This window comes from Pseudopipra pipra, chromosome W, assembly GCF_036250125.1.
Source record: "Pseudopipra pipra isolate bDixPip1 chromosome W, bDixPip1.hap1, whole genome shotgun sequence".
NCBI lineage: Eukaryota > Metazoa > Chordata > Aves > Passeriformes > Pipridae > Pseudopipra > Pseudopipra pipra.
Window position 1 is genome coordinate 40,754,580 of NC_087580.1, and position 19,153 is coordinate 40,773,732.

General features: G+C 50.8%; 1 protein-coding gene across 1 annotated transcript in view; it reads left to right on the plus strand.

The window, feature by feature from the left end:
- LOC135405395 (zinc finger protein 239-like) overlaps positions 1–19,153 on the plus strand; it is a 669,637-nt gene that overhangs the window by 485,085 nt on the left and 165,399 nt on the right. The gene's annotated exons all lie outside the window — the stretch shown is intronic.

A 19,153-nucleotide genomic window follows, 5' to 3' on the forward strand; every position in this document is an offset into this window, starting at 1 on the left:
CGAGGCAGAAACCAAGTGCAGAACCTGCCAGGAAAGTGTCTTGTGGTGGCCTGAGTGGCAGAGGCAGCTGCCAGAGGCAAGGGGACAAAGGCCTGGGTGCCTTTGGGCCTTGCAGCCCTGCCAGAGCCCTTGGCCATCTCTCCTGCAGGCTGTCCTGCCCTGGCCCTGCTGCTGCCGCTCTGGCCTTGCAGGCTGCACACACCCCTCCTGCTTTCCCACCCCCCTCCCAGCAGCATTTCTAGACCCTCCCTGATGTCTCTGCACCAGCTCTGCCTGTTCCCTGGAACACAAAGCCATGGGCTGATCCTGACTCCCTCTGGGTGACCTCTTGCACCACAAGGGTCCCTATTGAGTGATATTTCTTTTTCTTCACCTTCAGTCTGAACTTTCAATGCTACTCTTTGTGGAGATTTCATTCTATTTCCAATATGGAGAAAAGCTCCATCCTGTCAGATCTCCTCTAGACCCTTTCCTGTTCTTCCTCATTCCTCCAGAATGGGGAACCTCACAGACAGACAGACCAGTCCAGAAGTGGTGACCCCAGGGCTGAGTCCAGGGAGGTGACAACTCCCTTGTCTGGGTGCCCACACTCCCCCTAGGGCAGCCCCATGTGCAGTTGGCCTTAAATCAAGGGGCCATTCTGATCTTTGTAACGTCACGGAATCAAGTGGCACCGTGACACTGCAGGGCCTCATGGAACCAAAGGAATGCAGGGACACTGTGGAATCTCATGGAACCAAGGGACCACTGTGACATGCAGGGTCTCTTTGGAACAAAAGGAACCCTGCGATATCTCAAAACCTCTTGGAACCAAGGGGCCACTGTGCCTCCCCAGAACTCCATGGAATCAAGCAGAGCCGCTGCCTCCCCCCCGCCGCCGCACGGACCGGAGTCGCCGGCTCTGCCCTGCTTGGACACCTCTGGAGTCAGCGTGTTCTTGGGCAGCACAACTGATCTCAGACCAGAGAGTTTCCCACATTTTGCTTTGCCCCCTCTTTCCAGTGGATATGTTTTTTGTTCTTTGTTCATTCAGAGGGAAAAGGGGAAAGGGAGGCATGTGTTGATCCCTGTTCTCACCTGTTTACAAAAGGGAGTTGGGACAGGGGGAGGGAGAGGAGGCAATTTCCCTCTCTGTTGTAGCTTTGAACTGTTCTATTGGTATTGCTGTTTTTGCTGCTATATTTCTTGTCAGTCAATTGCTATTTTTTTCACTTATATCTCCTTGTATTTTGTCTCCCTGTATTGGTGGGGAGTAAAAGAGGAGTGAATTGATTTCATTGGAGTTCCTGCCCCAGTATGTGTCTTTAAACTAGGGGTTGCTCAAGAGCTCCCTGAAATTTGGCATCATTCACAAAGGACTTGAAAACACATTTTGTCCCAATGTACAGAGAGCTAATAAAGATGTTCTACAGTGGTGTTCAAGGTGTTGGTCACTGAGGGATTTCATCAGGAAGTTGCTGCCAAGAGGACTTTGTACCATGGATTTTATTGGACACTCTTCATTCAGCCAACATCCCATCCACTACATCTTCCACTTCTTCAGTCCAGCTCTCACCAGTCTGGCCATAAGGTCAGGACACCATATCAAAGACCTTGATAAAGTCTGGGCACACAACATCCCTTTCTTTTCCCTCCCACAGGGGGTCTGCAATCCCTGCCTTGTCCTTTCCATGCCTGGCAATGGCTGCAGGAGGACTTGCCATATCCCCTTCCCTGCTGAGCCTGAGCAGTCTGGAACTCTCCCAACCCTCCTTCCTGCCCTGTTTGCAGACTGGTTCCAGGTCTGTCTTTGCCGAGGCCCCAGGAAGCTCTGGGATGGCTCTGGCCTTTCCAAGTTTTTGGGAGAGGTCTGGACACTGCCCAGCCTTCTCAATATCCCTGACACCAAAACCTTTTCCATATCCCACACTTCCAGAGGAGTGCCCAGGACACAACACAGGTTGTCCTGGTGGTTCCGGAGGATTAGAAGGGATTTCTTCCTAGAGACCAACCCCTCCAACTGGATTTGAGTGCAGCTGAAAGGTTTCCTCAGCATTTTCCCTGGTGCCTCCCTGCCCTGAAGGTTTCTGGCCATCAGGCTGGAGCTGAGGGGGTTGGGCAGGTGCCTGAGGAGGGGGTAGAACAAGGGCTGTGTCCAACTGTGCCAGGAGGGCTGTGCTGTGCAAGGATGAGGAGGCTGCAGAAAACAGTGGCACTGGGGAGGTGAGAGGAGCAGGTGGAGAGACCTTGTGCCTGCCCACACTGAGCAGGAGCTGCCCCAGGATGGCAGCTCTGAAGCACTCACAGGATGTCCCTGTGAACAGGAGGGGAAGACTGGATCTGAAAATGAAACCTGGAAAGCAGAGAGCAGGAGTGTCATGGTGTCACTGCAGGAGAGTTCCAGCCCTGGAGCAAGGACACAGAAGAAGTGATCCAGTACATGCACTGCCCTTAGAAGATCCCACAGCATCCTGGAGATGCTGTAAGGGAGCCCAGCTCTGCTTCAGGGCCTGTCCCTGCCTGTGCTCCAAGGGCTTCCACCCCCCAGGACTGTGCTCAGAGAGCACTCAGGCCTTACAGTGAGAAAGGGGCTCAGGAGGACAGTGTGGAAGTGGCAAGAGAGCAGCTCTGCAAAGACCAAGCCCTGCTGCTCCCTGGCAGTGCTGCTGGGCTGGGATTATTGTCCCCTTCCCAATTTGCAAATACACCCTGTCCTGCAGTGTGTTGTCCTTTAGGAACATCTAAGAAGAAGGGTCTTGGACAAAGAAGGCACTGCAGGGTTCTTTATTTTGTTTAAATACTCAGCCAGTACAATTCATCATTTATACATCTCTGGGTCAAATTCAATGGGTAGACATGAAATTAGAAGGCAGATGCATAATAATATTTAATTGCACAGAAAATTATTGCAAGAACAACCTGATGACCTCCACAACAAACCTGAGCAGGAGGGCTGGGCCATTAAGGAGTCCCATTCTGAATGCTACACATCAGAAACCTGGCACATAATTGCTCCAGAAAAGCATCCAGTCATCATTTTTCTTATGGCATCCTTGACCTCCTGGTTCCTGAGGCTGTAGATGAGGGGGTTCAGTGCTGGAGGCACCACCGAGTACAGAACTGATAGTGCCAGATCCAGGGATGGGGAGGAGATGGAGGGGGGTTTGAGGTGGGATAACAGGACAGTGCTGACAAACAGGGAGACCACAGCCAGGTGAGGGAGGCATGTGGAAAAGGCTTTGTGCCGTCCCTGCTGAGAGGGGATCCTCAGCACAGCCCTGAAGATCTGCACATAGGAGAAAACAATGAAAATGAAACAACTGAACACTAAACAGGCAATAACCATAAGAAGCCGAATTTCCCTGAGGTAGCCTGAGTGTGAGCAGGAGAGCTTGAGGATGTGTGGAATTTCACAGAAGAACTGGCCCAGGGCATTGCCCTGGCACAGGGGCAGGGAAAATGTATTGGCTGTGTGCAGCAGAGCACGGAGAAATCCAGTGGCCCAGGCAGCTGCTGCCATGTGGGCACAAGCTCTGCTGCCCAGGAGGGTCCCGTAGTGCAGGGGTTTGCAGATGGCAATGTAGCGGTCGTAGCACATGATGGTGAGGAGGGAAAACTCTGCTGAGATGAAGAATAGAAAGAAAAAGAGCTGTGCAGCACATCCCATGTAGGAGATGGTTGTGGTGTTATGGAGGGAATTGTGCATGGCTTTGGGGACAGTGGTGCAGATGCAGCCCAGGTCTGTGAGGGAGAGGTTGAGCAGGAAGAAGCCCATGGGGGTGTGCAGGTGGTGGTCCCAGGCTACGGCGCTGAGGATGAGGCCGTTGGCCAGGAGGGCAGCCAGGGAGATGGCCAGGAAGAGCCAGAAGTGCAGGAGCTGCAGCTCCCGCCTGTCTGCAAATGCCAGGAGGAGGAACTGGGCCATGGAGCTGCTGTTGGACATTTGCTGCTTCTTAGCACAGGGTCTGTTCTGAAAAGGAAAGCACAGGGAACAATTAAGACAGCCCCCTCTCAGCAAAGCCAGTGCAGTTTTCAGGGAAATCCCCTCCAAGTCAAGGCATTTCTTTTCTCTGGTTTGGGCTCTCTGAGGGTGCTGTGAGGAGCAGGAGCTCTGCCCATGTGCTGCCAAGGACTCAGCTTTGCTCTGCTGCAGCGCAGACACGGAACTGGTTTGTGACAGCTCCCATGGTCACAGGGGATGTCACCTGGAACCCAGCTTTGATGGAAAAGTTAAAATCCTGTGCTGTTGTCTTGGAGCAATTTGGGCTGCAGAAGAGAGGCACAGAGTATCCTTAAAATAATTTTCACTGGGTTTTTTGGTTACAATGATAACACCTGGGGGTGTTTTTTTAGGGGCAAATTTTTCTGATGACAAATCTGAAGATTCTTGAGACAGGACAGGCAGAAGGGCTGAGATCTCCGTTGCTTATTGCAGAGCCAGGAGAGCTGCAGTGCCTCTCAGCCTGCTTCCCATCTGCCCTGCACTTTCCCTTGGGCTGCCTTGAAGAGGACTTCACACACAGATTCATCCTTAAAAACCCCACCAAGATCTGTGCTGAGAGCAGGGCAGCGCTGCTTGAAAGGGCAGCTCTGTGAAGTGTCCCCTGTGCCAGCCCAGAGGTGCAGCTGTGCTGGACAGAGCAGGACAGGAGTCCTCCTGCAGAGAAGTCAAGGGCTGGGACAGGAGAGTGCCCACCCCCAAGGGAAGGCTCAGCACTGCCCAGGATCCTGTGCTCATTTCTGTCACTGCCTGAAATATTCACCTCTGAGAGTAAAAGTTTGAATTTCAGTGCAGCCTCCTGAATGGAGAGAACAATGTCTCTGCTACGATGCCTGATCAGGAAACACACCTCAAGACTAATTCCTTTCCTGTAGCCCCTGTCTTTTCTGCAGCGATACATGGAAAAGATCCTCCTTCAGCTGCCAGGTTTGCTCCTTGCCCACAGCCCTTCTGCCCAAGCCCTGGCAGCAGCTCCCTGGGCCAGCTGAGAGCTGCCCCTGGTAGGCAGCAGAGTCCCTGCCCAGCACAGCGCCCTGGGCTGCAGGACCCTGTTCTGCCCCACAGCCCTGGGCAACCCTGCCTGCACCCCTGGCTTCACAGCTCTTCCAAACTGCCCCAAAACAGCCCCTGCTCACCCATCCCATCAGCTGGGGCTGGGTCAGCTTTAGGAGATGCCTCCAGGAGCTGCCCCTGCACTGCCCTGCAGCCACAGACTCACCATGTGCAGCCCTGCCAAGATTCCTCCTGCAGGGAGCTCTCAGCCCTCCTGCCAGTGCTGAGCCCCTTGAAGCTCTGTGTGTGCCCTGCTGGTGTCCCTGAGCTGCCCTGGCAGTGCCCTCAGCCCTGCTGGGCTGTGCAGAGGAGCTGCTCACCAGCAGAGCTGTCTCTTTGAAGCTGTTCTTGCTTGCCAGGAGCTCCCTGGGTGCCAGGAGCCCAGCCCAGCTCAGCAGCACAGCAACAGCCCCAGACATTTAATGACCCCCTGGGGGGTTTGATGTTGTTTACATGAGACTCAGTCCCTGAGAGGAAGTTCAAACAACTTCTCAAGAAGTCAAAATGAGATTGAAACACTAAAGTTTCTTGTAGTGCTAATGAGTCTCACTGAGGGACACAACTGAGAAAGTTTCCCCAGATTCCAGTGAGAGCAGAAAACTGCAGACAGTGATGACAAGGATGGACAAGCAAGGCAAAGGTGTCTCTGATGCTGAATAAACCTTGACTTGCTTTCCTAATCCAAAGGACCAAGCCCTGACCCGCAGCCCCTGGGAAGGCAGATCCTGTCCCTGCCTCATTCCTCAGGGCTCTTCCTGGGGCACTGGGATGTGGGATGTGCAATGCCAAGGGCAGGACCATGGGGTGGCACCTGCCAGGCTGCTGAGCAGGGACAAGGAGGCCCTGAGGCCCCAGGGCTGCAAGGGGCACTCCCCTCCTCCTGGCATCAGGGGCACAGACAGCAGCCATGGCCAAAGGCCTGCAGAAGGTGGCTCTGTCAGGGCCTTTCAGCTTCTCCCCATCCCTGTCTCCTCTCCAGCCCAGGTTGTCCTATGGTGTCCATGCCCTGCCCCTTTCCCTGCAGGCTGTCGTCATCCCCCCGGCTGCCCCACCTGGCTGGCACCTTCCTGCACTGACATCTCTGTGTCCTCCCTGGCTCTTCCTGCACACACAAAGCCTTGGGCTCATCCAGACTCCTTCTTTGTGACATATTGCACCACAACACTGACCTCAGAGGGAAATTTCTGACTTCTTGTCACCAGTCTAGGCCACCCCAGCTGCCCTTGGTGGCACTAGTTCTTTCTTAGGCTGTTTTCTGACAGGAAGAAAAGCTCCACCAGCTCTCACACCCCCCTTCCAGATCTCTCAGGCTACTCCTCTACTGTCCTCAGTCTTTGCACCCCTGACCCTTGAGTCCTCAGCCTCCATATACAGGTCATGTGCTTGAGGCCCCAAATTCCTTCCTGAGGGATCTCTGGGACCTCTCCAAGGTTTTGGAAGATGACAATAGAGTGTTCTTCTCCCAGGAAATACAGAGGGACACTTTTTTTCAAGGGTTGTCTTGTCAGAATGAGGCACAATCTCTTTACACTTTCTGGGACAAGAGAGCTCTGAGCTCTGGGTATGGAGGGAGGTCCAAGTGCCAAACACTGGAGTGGGAGCTACAAATCGTCGGGTCTTGTGTTCTTTGGAGGGCCAGACACTGGTGAGAGTGGTGTGTGTGTGTGCACATGGAAGGACTTGAAGGGCGCAATGAACTGTCTCAAAACACTGTCAAAGCAGGAAAATCCCATAAGGTGCCACAACACATAAGCCCTGGTGGTAAACAGGAAGACCTTTAATTCCAAGGCCTGAATGGAGGTGAAGCTTTGGAAGTAGCCCCCAGGACAGAATTGCACTGTGCAGACTGTGGGAAAGAGCAGACAGCCCCAACAGGAAGCCAGGGCTGGTAAGGCAGGTCTGGGGAACTCATCCAAAGATTCCCACCTGCAGACTGGAAGCACACCGGGCAAAACTCCCACCGTGGCAAGGTGTGGGAAAGGAAGCAAGTCCTTGTAGATGTGCCAGCCCAAGCTGTGGGAACAGCATCTACCCCCCTGAATACCCGGGGCTTGGGCTGTATAAAAGTGATAGCCCAGAAGCACAACTTGGGGACCCTCCACTGAGCAGAGCAGGGTGAAGAAGGACCGATGGGAGCCTCAGGGATCTCCATGGTGTGATACATTTACTTCATCTCTGTCTCTTTCTCACTGGTTTCCCACCACCCCCTTCTTCTCTCTCTTTCCATTTCTTTCTCTCTCTCTACCTCCTATTTATTGTTAAATCAAAGCTACAGGGTCCATTTGGCTTCTTAAGGCTCTGCAGTGTGATAATGGACCCTTGATTCCATGGGTTTGCAAAATGTCTCAGGACTCCTTTGGTTCTAGGAGGCCCCACATATCAGAGTGTCCCCTTGGTTCCATGAGGTTCCACAGTGTCCCAGGATTCCTCTGTTTCCATGAGCCCTGCAGTGTCACAATGGCCCCTTGATTCCATGAGATTCCACAGTGTCCAAGGAATCCTTTGGTTCTATGAGCCCTGCAGTGTCACAATGGCCTATTGTTTCCATGAGGTTCCACAATGTCACAAGGATTCCTTTGGTTCCATGAGGCCCTGCATGACACAAAGGCCCCTTGATTCCATGAGGTTCCACAGTGCCAATATGGACCCTTGATTTCTTGAGGTCCACTGTGTCCCAGGGTCCCTTTGTCTCCATGATGCTCTGCAGTGTCACAGTGGCCCTTGATTCCATGAGGTTCTGAAAAATCTCAGGGTTCCTTTAGTTCCATGAGGCCCTGCAGTGTCAGAGGCCTAGTAATTCCATGTGGTTCCACATTGTCCCAGGCTTCCTTTGGTTCCATTGGCCCTGCAGTGTCACAGTGGCCTTTGAGTCCCTGAGGTTCCTCAGTGTCACAATAGCCCCTTGATTCTATGAGGTCCTGAAATGTCTCAGGGCTCTCTTGGTTCCATGAGGCCCGTCATGGTACAATGAATCCTTGGTTCCATGAGATTCCACAGTGTCCCAGGGTTCCTTTGGCTCCAGAAGGCCCTACAGTGTCACAATGGCCCCTTTACTCCAGGAGGTTCCACAGTGTCCTTGCTGGAACACACAGGGCTGTAATGTTGTCACCCCTGCAGAGCTGCCTCCAGCTCTGGGCTCCAGCACAGGAAGGACATGGACCTGCTGGAGAGAGTCCAGAGGGGACCATCAAGAGGATCAGAGGGATGGAGCAGCTCTGCTGTGAGTAAAGGCTGAGAGAATTGGGATTGTTCAGGCTGGAGAAAAGAAGGCTTTGGGGTGACCTAATTGTGGCCTTGCAGTGCCTGAAGGGAGCCAACAAGAAAGATGGAGAGAGACTTTGGACAAGGGCCTGGAGTGACAGGAGAAGGGGAAATGATTTCACACTGAGAAAGGGAAGGGTTAGATGGGATATTAGGAAGAATTTCTGGACTGTGATGGTAGTGAGATCCTGGCACAGGTTGCTCAGAGAAGTTCTGTCTGCCCCATCCCTGGAAGTGTTCACAGCCAGGTTGGATGGGGCTCTGAGCTCTGAGTCTAGTGGAAGGTGTCCCTGCCCATGGCAGGGGGTTGGACTGAGATGCTCTTTAAGGTCCCTTCCAACCCAAACCATTCCATGATTCTGGGACTGGTGGGGGATGTGGTGGTCAGAGCCGACGGGAACAGAGACCCCAAAATGATGGAGTTTTCCATTCTGGGTGGAGGAAGGAGGGGGCAGCAGAACTGACACCCTGGACTGCTGGTGGTCAGTTTGTTCTGTCTGGGAGACTGACTGATCTGGGTGTGAGTGTGGATGTGCTGGAGGGCAGGAAGGCTCTGCAGAGGAATCTGGACAGGCTGGATCAAGAAGGTCAAGTGTCAGGGCCTGCCCTTGGCTCCCAACAACCCCCTGGAACACTCCAGGCTGGGGGCAGAGGGGCTGGAGAGCTGCTCAGCAGGAAGGGACTTGGGGGTGCTGCTTGACAGCGGCTGGATATGAGGCAGAGTGTGCCCAGGGGGGCAAGAAGGCCAAGGGCATCGTGGCCTTTGTGGAGAAGAGTGTGGCCAGCAGGAGCAGAGAACTGATTGCCCCTCTGTGCTGGGCACTGGGGAGGCCCCACCTGGAGTGCTGTGTCCAGTTCTGGCCCCTCAGTGCCAAAAGGCCCTGGAGGGGCTGGAGCGTGTCCAGAGAAGGGAACGGAGCTGGGGAAGGCTCTGGAAAACATGTCTGCTGAGGGACGGCTGAGGGAACTGGGCTTGTTCAGTGTGGAGAAGGGGAGGCTCAGGGGGGACCTCATTGCTCTCTACAAGGCTATTTGAGAAGTGGCTTGTAATTTTTATAATCTGTGTATATAGATACATATGCCTTGTATTTGTGGAAAATAAATCCATTTCATTAAATGTCCCATTTCACCAGTGAGAACCTGCATTAAACTTTGATTGTATTTTTTACTTAATGAGTTCGTATCATTAATGGTTGGGTATATTGTAGAACTCACATTTGACAACAGTAACAGCAGTAACAGGAGACTTCAGGTATTTGTAGAGGAGATTTTTGGGGCCTGTTTCTTGGTTTTGGGAATACAAAGGCTGATGCTTGGCAAGGATAGAATATTGGTATTGTAGTGTAGGTCATATTTTTATGAATTGATGGATGTCCTGCAGCAAACAGGGCTGATGTGCAAATGTGTGTGTCAGTGTGTTCTGGAACTTGGTTGTGTAACTGTCTGATGGGATCTGTGAGAACTAAGAGTTGGTGTTTAGAAATGATCTCAGACCTGAAGAACAACAGAGCATATCTGAAATCCCATGGGAATTTTCAGTGTAGAGGGTCAAAACCACAGATATTGCACAGTCTGTTACAATGAAGGCAAGACCAGTCTGAGGATAATGAGGGGACTGAGCCTGTGAGACCCAAGACTTGTGTTCCTAATGTTAAATCCTGAAATGTCTAAAGCTGTAACTTTTAACTGACCTGCTCTTCAAAAAATAGCAAAATTAAAGATTAAAATTAAACCCCGCAGTGTCAGGAGCAGATCTTGGCTGACCTGCATGTTCCATGCTAAATACAAAATTGAGCACTTCAGTCATAATAGTCTGCACCTTTCCTGGATTGCCCTGATGCTGTTTGTGCTGAACAGGTGTTACAGTAAAGGCAGTTTTACCTGTCCCTTGTTTACTTTTCTGAGCTCTTTGGAGCTGTCTTTTCTTGTAAGAGCAATATGTGGTTATCTATATTTGTCTGGTGGTAATTTCTCAAGGGATTTGTGTACAGGACGGGGCCTGAATTTCTTGTGTGGTTTGCACAGGTTCTTTGATAACACATTCCCTGGTGATACTTGAAAGTTTTTTATAAAATGTCTTTTGTAGCATATGCTGTCATCTGTAATGCTTGGTTGTTTGTTTATTTTTCATTCAGGGATGGGACTTGTGTAATACTCACAGGCTAATGCTTGGTCCTTAGGATTTCTTTATTATTTTTAATTTTAATTCAAGTGTTTTAGTATCCCATTTTCCCTGCAGATGTGTGGAGCAATTGATTTGCTCACTGTAAGCAAAATAGCTGCTCTTGGTTGAAGGGCTTGGTAAGTTGTTCTTCCTTAATAACATTTACTTTTTAGCTTTTTAAAAAAAGACCTTCACAAAGGTCTGGTTTTGCACAAAATAATCTGTAATGCCAGGATGGTTTTCTGCTTGTTTGTTTTTATTTCTTTTTAAATTAAACTGTGAGCTGATAGACTTCAGATCATTCCTCATATAGTCAAAAAACCATAACATTGGCAGGCTTGAATAGAAAAAATAAAATTAAAATTAATAATTAAAAATTATTCATCTCTACTGGATGAATACAGGAACAGAATCTTTTCCAGTTTTCTTTAACTAAAAGGAATTTGGTCTTGACCTTTTGTTGTTCCTGCCACATTTTGTGACTTTGGACCAGTTTTATCACCAAGTTCAGTCCTGAAGCAAAAAAGTGGAATTCATGAATTGGAGGAATTCAGTTTTTAATGCGTGTCCATGAGCTTAGTTTTGATGCTTTTTGGCAAGTATTTAATCTCTTCTGCTCCTGGGCTCTGTGAGTTTTATTACTTTGTTCCTTCAGAAGTCTTAAACTGTTTTTCCCACTGCAGGTCTGTGTAGAACAGCAGATTTCTTGCCAGGTTTCTCCTTCCAGCTCTTCCTCAAAACTCTTCCTGTGCTATCCACTGATGCCTTTCTAGCCCCCAGTCATCTGCTCGAATCTCTAAAACATGTGACTCATGTTCCATTTTTATATTCATCTTCACATGACTCCTGAATCTTTCTGTGTGCGTTTTTGTTTGTTTTCTCACTGAGTTGTAAATGAGCTGTTGTCACATCTGGTTTCTTGGGTAGGACTTTGGCTTTTCAGTTACACACCGAGTAATTCTTCCCTCCTTTTCTGGTTTATAATCCTTACCTAAAGGAAGGGGCTGAATGTGAAAGCCTTAATTTACTTAGTGAAACAGTTGTCTACAAAAGAAGTTGCTTCAAACACCAATTGCAAAAGCATCCAAATGTGTGGATCCTGAAAGACCCAGTATTGCCCTCTCTGGTCAGCGTAGATAATGTTTAGTTGAAGCATCGATTTTTATTTTCAATTTCTTTAAGAGAAGAGGGAAAATACTTGAAAACACTTCATTGAAGCTTTACTGAAGTTGACATACTTTGCTTAATGCAATAAAGTTTATGATTTCAAAATAACACCCAAAAAAGAGTGCATCTGTGAATAAAGTCACATCTTACCGGGAATTCCTCTCTAAATCTGAGAAACCTGGCAAACAGCTAAAAATACCCAAACCTACATGAGTTGTGCTTTGACTGCTGTGCTTACAGAACATCTGACGGTGGTAAAATATAAATATGTAAAAAATGTTTAAATAAAATAAATGTTTAAATAAAATAAATGTTTAAATAAAATGGTATCCCAATAAAAATTCAAATTCCTACGCCTTAAATACATTAAAAAAATATAAATAAAGATATAAAAAATGTTTAAATAAAATAAATGTTTAAATAAGATGGTACCCAAATATAAATTCGAATTCCTACGCCTTAAATATATTAAAAAATACAAATAAAAATATAAAAAATGTTTAAATAAAAATTGTTTAAATGAAATGGTATCCAAATATAAATTCAAATTCCTTTGCCTTAAATATATAAAAAATATAAATACCGAAAAAATGTTTAAATAAAATAAATATTTGAATAAAATGGTACCCAAACATAAAGTTGAATTCCTGCGCCTTAAATATAAAAAAATGTAAATATATAAAAAATGTTTAAATAAAATAAATGTTCAAATAAAATGGTATTCATCAAAAAACTGAAGAGAAAAACTTTGTAAATTTTGTTTCAGAATCGTTGCCTTGAACCTTTGGTCAAGGTTGGGAATGGTTTGTCTCCCTTGGCAGGGAGGGTCAGTACTCTTTGTCATTCTGACATGACTGTCCAAGTCCCTGATTTTATCGTGGCCAAAATACTGGGCTTGGAAACCAAAGCAGGAGCTGGTAGGTAACAGCAGCTTGAAAAATGGGCTGATGCCTAATTGATGTGACAGAAGGAATGAAAGACTCATGACAGCTAAGAAAAAAATTGGGCTTTTCAGTGTCCACCTCAGGTTAGGATGACTGCATGTGTCTTAGTGGAGGAAGATGTTTTTGTAACTTTATTGAAACTTGTTAGTAAAACGTGCCTTAATTCCTAAGGAAACAACCACTGTGAAATCTTTAAAAACCAAATGGAGATTTCCAAAGTGTAGAAGTTGCTATTAATATTTTGGCCATTCCTGTGGCATCTTTTTGGTGTATGAACAACTCTGAGAACAAGAAATTCTTAATTATAACACATTATCAGGTCTGTTTACTGCCAATTATTTTACAAGGTTGAGAGAGGAGTTTAAGATGAAAGTTGTGGGGTTACTTGCAAAGATTTTAGTAAAACCAATGCAGTTGAACCTGGTGGGGAAATTTGCCCTTAAATTGGATTTGGCAGATCTCATGAGTGTCTAAGGCAGAGGCCAACCCAACTGGAAAGAGCCTTTCAAGGGTGACTAAGATGTAACTAAATTACCTTTTTGAGAGGTGGGGAAAGCTGATGTCAGGAGTTAAATTTCCTTATGTTAAGCTTAGTAAAAATATATTAATATATAAATATTAAAATTATTTTAATGGTCTTATTTATGGGGGTTTAACTGCACTCATGTTAGTACTTCTGAGTGTTTGATTGTCACAATAATGGACAGCTTTGTGGTGTTTTGGTTTTTTTATTTTTCATGTTTTGATACTTTGGTCAAGGCATTAACATTAAAAATCATTCAAAATTTTAATTCACCTTCAAACACCGAAATAGATTTGAAATGAGGTTAATGAGAACAGTGCGGGAAAAAAAACACTCGAGCCCAAAACCAAAACAACCCCAAAAACTGTTCATTTTTCCATTGTATTTTAAACAGGGAAGTCTGTAGAGCAGCAGAAAACAGGACACGTGGGCAGGTGTGAAAGTCAGACTGGGGCTTGTTGCACTGGTTCCAGTGCTCTTTGCTTCAGTGTAACTGGTCATTTTGAGAAGAGACTGGGGAAACTGGGTTGCCAGGGCAGAGACCACTGGCTGGGCCCACTGGTTTTTGCTGGGCAGTGGGTAATTTCTGCCTCACTTGTCAGAACCAGCCCACGGTTATCACGGAATGGGGTAGTGGTGAATTTGGCTTTCAGACTAAAATGAGGTTAAACTTACACATATTCAAAAGAATAAATTGATGTTGGAGTGCAGATACTCAAAAATGTCAGTCCTACAGCCGAAGTTCTTCCTGCAGTCGGGGCACGGCACTTGTAGGCTTCCCGTACTGGTGCGTCTGTTGGTGTGAGGTCAACTTAGAGCTGCAGGTGAAGCTCTTCCCACACTCCCCACACTTGTAGGGCCGTACATCAGTGTGGATGTGCTGGTGTCGGATCAGGTTGGAGCTGTTATTGAAGCTCTTCCCACATTCCCCACATGTGTGGGGCCGTTCCCCTGTGTGGATGCGCTCGTGGCTGAGGAGGTGGGTGTTCTGCCTAAAGCTCTTCCCACACTCCTGACACGTATAGGGCTGTTTCCCACTGTGGATACGCTCATGTTTGCGGAGGTTGGAGCTGCAGTTGAAGCTCTTCCCACATTCCCTACACGTGTAGGGACGTTCTTCAGAGTGGATGTGCTGGTGGGTGCGGAGGGTGGAGCTCTGGTTGAAGCTCTTCCCACATTCCCCACACATGTAGGGCCGTTCCCCAGTGTGGATGTGCTGGTGGCTGAGGAGAGTGGTGCTCCTCCTGAAGCTCTTCCCACATTCCAAGCACCTGAAGGGCTTCTCCCTGCTGGGAGGCTGCTCAGAGACCACCAGCTCAGAGCTCCCCCTCAAGCTCCGGCCGCCTTCCTGGCACAGGCTGGCTCTTTCCTCCTCAGAGCACCCTGGGATGGCTTTGCAGCCCCTCCTGTGGGGGGATCTCCGGCCCTTTTCCTCCCCGCTGCCTTCCTGCGCCATGGAGCCCTTCAAAACGGCCTCTCCCACCAGGGTCTCACGGGGGGATTTGTCCTCCGGGCTCTCCGTCCTCAGCTCGGGGCCTGGGGCAGGAAGCAAGAAGGACAGGGAGGGGATTTGCCTCCGGCCCACAGGGAAGGCCAAGGACATCCCCCCAACTCCGGCCCCGGCAGGACGGCGGCGCCAGCGGGGTTGTCCTGCAGCCGGGGCCATGCTCGGCTGACAGAGCCAGCACAACACCCGCCCAAAGGGACACTGACTGCCTCCTCACCTGCCTGGGGGGCCCAAGGCATCTTCCTCTTCCTCGCAGCCTCCTCCTCCATCCGCCCAAGCTTTGGGAAGGACAAATCCTGATGGGGGGAAAACAAGGGCTGAGCGCGTTGGCTTGGGGGTTCCTCCTGCCCAAGTCCATCTCTAGAACTCACCGGGCATCCTGTGTCCATAAAAACCTCCAAAACACCAAGATTCAGCCCAGAAAAACCCAAACCACCAAGTTTCAGGCAAAAACCCCATCAGAAATAGCAAGACGACTTTTGCCCCCCCAAACTGCAAAAAGTTGAGACTCAGCTAAAAGATATTCCAAAATATGAAGATTAGCCCAAAACATCTCTCCCAGAAGTTCCCTCTCTCTGGTGTCTCCCCTCTAGGGTACAGAGAGTCTCTCCTGTCTGGGATGCTGGGAGTTTCACTTAGAGACGCTGGCAGTGCTGGGAGTCCCAAGGCTCCCTTCTCCTCTCTCTCGCTTTCAGGGTGCGACATTCCCTGATATTCCCCCTCTTCAGGTTCTCCACTTTGTTGTCCCAGGGATCCCAGGGGTCTCCACTGTCCAGGCTTCCCCTTCTCCATGCCCCCGTTTCAGGTTCCCAAGGGTCCCGGGCTCCTCCCTCTCCGTGCTCCCCCCTCCAGGCTGCCGGGGGTCCCCCAGCTCGAGCATCGCCCTGCTCCGCCCTCCACACTTGGCAGCTCCCGGGCTCCACGCACAACCCCTGGCACTCCCGGGGGGGCCCCAAACCCGCTGTGTCCCCCCCGCCGGCACCGGGCTGACAATGGAGCCGGCGGGGCCTGACCCAGCAAGACCAACCCCCACCGTGGGGGGGGACCCACATCCCCCCACCCACCGCCGGGGCTCTGCTGCCAACCCAGCCCAGCACCCCCAAAAAACACCTCCTGCCCACCCCCAAAAACCCCGAAGGGCACAGCCCTGCACAAGGGTCGGCTGTGTCCAATGCAACCCAACAGTCCCACAGGCGGGGGGACACCAGAGGCTGCCCCAGGGCAACGAGAGCAGGGAGCGGATCGGGCCCCCTGACACGTGGGCGGGCTCTGGGTTCAGCCTGACCGGGGCAATTTGGAACAACAGCACGGTCCGGACTGCTGGCTCAGCACAGGGGGCCCGAGCTCCCCCCTCTCCAAGCTCTTGGAGCTCTTGCAGCTCCCCCTTCTCTCCAGCCTCCCCCGCTTTCCAGGGCTCAAGGCATAGGGACACCAATGCTCCCCCATGGAAACCCCGCTCCTGTTCTCCCCCCTCCCATTAGCACCCCTCTCCCGGCCTTTTCCCATCGGCCCCCCAATCCCCGGCTCCACCCAGCTCCCTTTGGGGGTGACTCATGCTCCCTTTGGGGGTCCCACCTGCTTTTTTCGCTTTTCTCGCCCCTTTCCCATGGTGGCCGCTCTGCTCACCCGACAGCGGCAGGAAGGGCAGAAGGTAGAGACTGAAACAAAATGGAGGATAGAATACCCTGTCCCTTGGCTCTCTCTCGGCCACCTCAGTGTGGGGCACACGGGCTGGGGGTCCCTCCCAAGCCCCCCGGGCAGCCGGCGTTGGCTGGGGGGATGTGAGGGCTGGGCCTGCTCAGCACAGCCCCGGCCTCGTGCCCAGCGCCTCTTTCCTGACCCACACAAGAGCTTCCTGACCCCCCAGGGCTCCCCTGCTGCTGCCTCTGCTCCTGGCCCTGCCTTTGCTGCTCCCTTGGCTGGGGCAGTGGCTGCAGGGGGGGATGGCAGCAGCTTCAGCTCCACGGCACTTCCTGGGGGGAGCTCAGCCCGGGGGGACGGGCAGGGACCTGATGGGGATGGACAGGGGCCCAGCAGGGACAGACAGGGACTGCAGGGGAAGGCACAGGGACAACCTGGCCCAACACACTGACACCGCTGTCTCTGCTCCTCCTTGCAGGCTCCGTGGCCAGGCACAGTTTGTGTTCCTGGGTGCCCACCATCTCAGCACTTGGAGACGCTCAAATCAGCGCCCGCAGCTCTGCAGCAAAGCCCCAGCTCACCTGGCACACAGGGGATGGACACAGCACCTTCTCGGGGATGGGCACCTTCGCCTCTTCCCCACCACAGGGCTCTCCTTCCTCAGCAGCACCTCTGCCTTGCACTTATTCTCAGCCTCACCTCAGGGACAGCTCTGGGCTCACCTCCGCGCCACTTCTCAGCCTCACCTCAGGGCCTGGGCTCAAGGACAGGAACCTGCAGGGAGGGGACATCAGGTGCAAGCTGAGGGCTGCCTGCTTGCACTGGCCTCTGGGCTTCTTTCTCCTTCTACAACCATCCCAGAACAGCCTGGATTTCTAACACCACACATTTACAGACTAACCTCGGAGATAGATATGGACAGACATCTCTATCACCCTGGGGATAGAGCCTCAAGCATGTGCTGCCACAGGAATGGGAATCAGAGAATCACAGAATCAGCTGGGTTGGAAAAGACCTCCGAGATCATCAAGTCCAACCCTGGATCCAACCCCGCCGTGCTTCCCAGACCATGGCACTGAAGCCACATCCACTCTCACCTTCAACACCTCCAGGGATGCTGACTCCACCCCCTCCCTGCCCAGCCCATTCCAAGGCCTGATTACTCTCCTGGGAAAAAATTGCTTCCCAGTATCTAACCTAAACCTCCTGGCAGGGACTTGCAGAGAGTGATGATTCATTCTGGGAACCTGAGAGAGCCTCTGCAATCCCATCCATGGGGCACAATCTCCTCTCCAGAGCTTGAGTCACTGCAGACTTTGCAGGGAAATCTCTGCTCGCAGCTGCATCCTGAGCCCAAGGTCAGTTTGTATCCCCAAGTGCTGATCCAATGGGTGCCCTGGGATTGGAGCCTGGGCTTTAATTAACCTCTCCTGTGCTGCCAAACAGCAGGAGCTGTATGGCCAAGGGACAAACTCTCTGATCCCTCTCAGTGTCCATGGTCCCTGTCAATGTCCTTCAGGGAAATTGGGAGGAGGAAATGAAGAAACTGGTTTGGAACTAAACCCACATTTAAGTGGGAAAAACCTCCTTCCATGGAAATAAAACTTAGACAGTTTTTCCTGGGCTGAACAAGCTCATTCAGGGATGAAGGACTGGGACTTCTGTGGACACTTGTGCTGGTTTCTTTGGACACTTGTGTTCCTTCAGAGAGCCCCTGGAAACACTCTGCTGTTCACTCCCAGTGCCACCAGTGCTTGGGTCCTGTCTGCAGCAGCAGATTGCAGTGGGATGGGAGAAATGCTTTTCTGAGCCTCTGGGATGGACACAGGCACAGCCTGACCCTGAACCCAAGGGAAACAAAGACAAATTCCATGGCTTTAGCTGGACCAAGGCTCAGGGTGTTTCCTGAGGGCAGCACTAACCAGACTGTTTTGTGTGTGTGTGAGACAGGCAGAAGCACAAATGCCTGCACAGCCCAGAGCAGTCAGTGTGGGGCTGTGCTTGCTGCTGCAGAGACCCCCAGGGAACAAGCCCAGGCAATAGTTTGGGTTTATTCCTTGCTCTGTGTCAATGGAATAGAATGTTCCACAGGAGCTCTGTCCCCCTCTGTGGCACCAGGTGGCTCGAAGCTGAAGAGAGGGGGGGGTCAAGTGCAAGTTCCCTTCTGAAGTGTGTGTCCCTAAGAAGGACACTTGCCTTATTATTGCTTATTATTTGTAATATCTTATAGATCTATCATACAATAGCTAAGGATGGATTCTATAGAATATGTGCCATATATATGATACAGAATATATCTGATTATTGCTTTATCTGTCTGTCCAGACAGATATTGTGTATGCAGAGATATTGTATTTGAGGGATATGTTCCTCTCAACACCTTGTGAGCTCCACTCCCAAGGCCAGCAAATTCCTGAAGCTCCCCCTTCTGTGCCCCTGCAGGTTTTGGCAGATTTGCAAGAGCAGGGGAATCATTCCCTGAAGCCCCTTTGCACTGCAGGAAATGGGAGCACTGTGCACATCCTGCTGCCTCCAGATTCCATTCTGGGTGTGGGAAGGACCCTGTGGGGAGCAAAGAAATGCCTGGTTCTGCAGGAGCTGGAGATGCTCAAGGGGCAGCAGGACAAAGTCGGGGGCCTGAAGGGGGCCTGGGGGGCTTTGGGGTCCGGGAGGGTCCTGGGGGAGCTGAGGAGGGGTTTTGGGGATTGGGGGTACAAACCAGTACAGATCAGTACAGACCAGGACAGACCAGGACAGACCAGTACCTCCTCACTGCTTCCCAGATCTCTCCTGGAGCAGGGCCACCTTGTCCTGGGACACCTGAACCCCCCCCAGTGCCCTCCCAGTACAGCCCAGTGCCCCCAGTACAGCCCACTGTGTTCCTGTCCCAGGGTGCTGGGTGATCCCTCTTTGA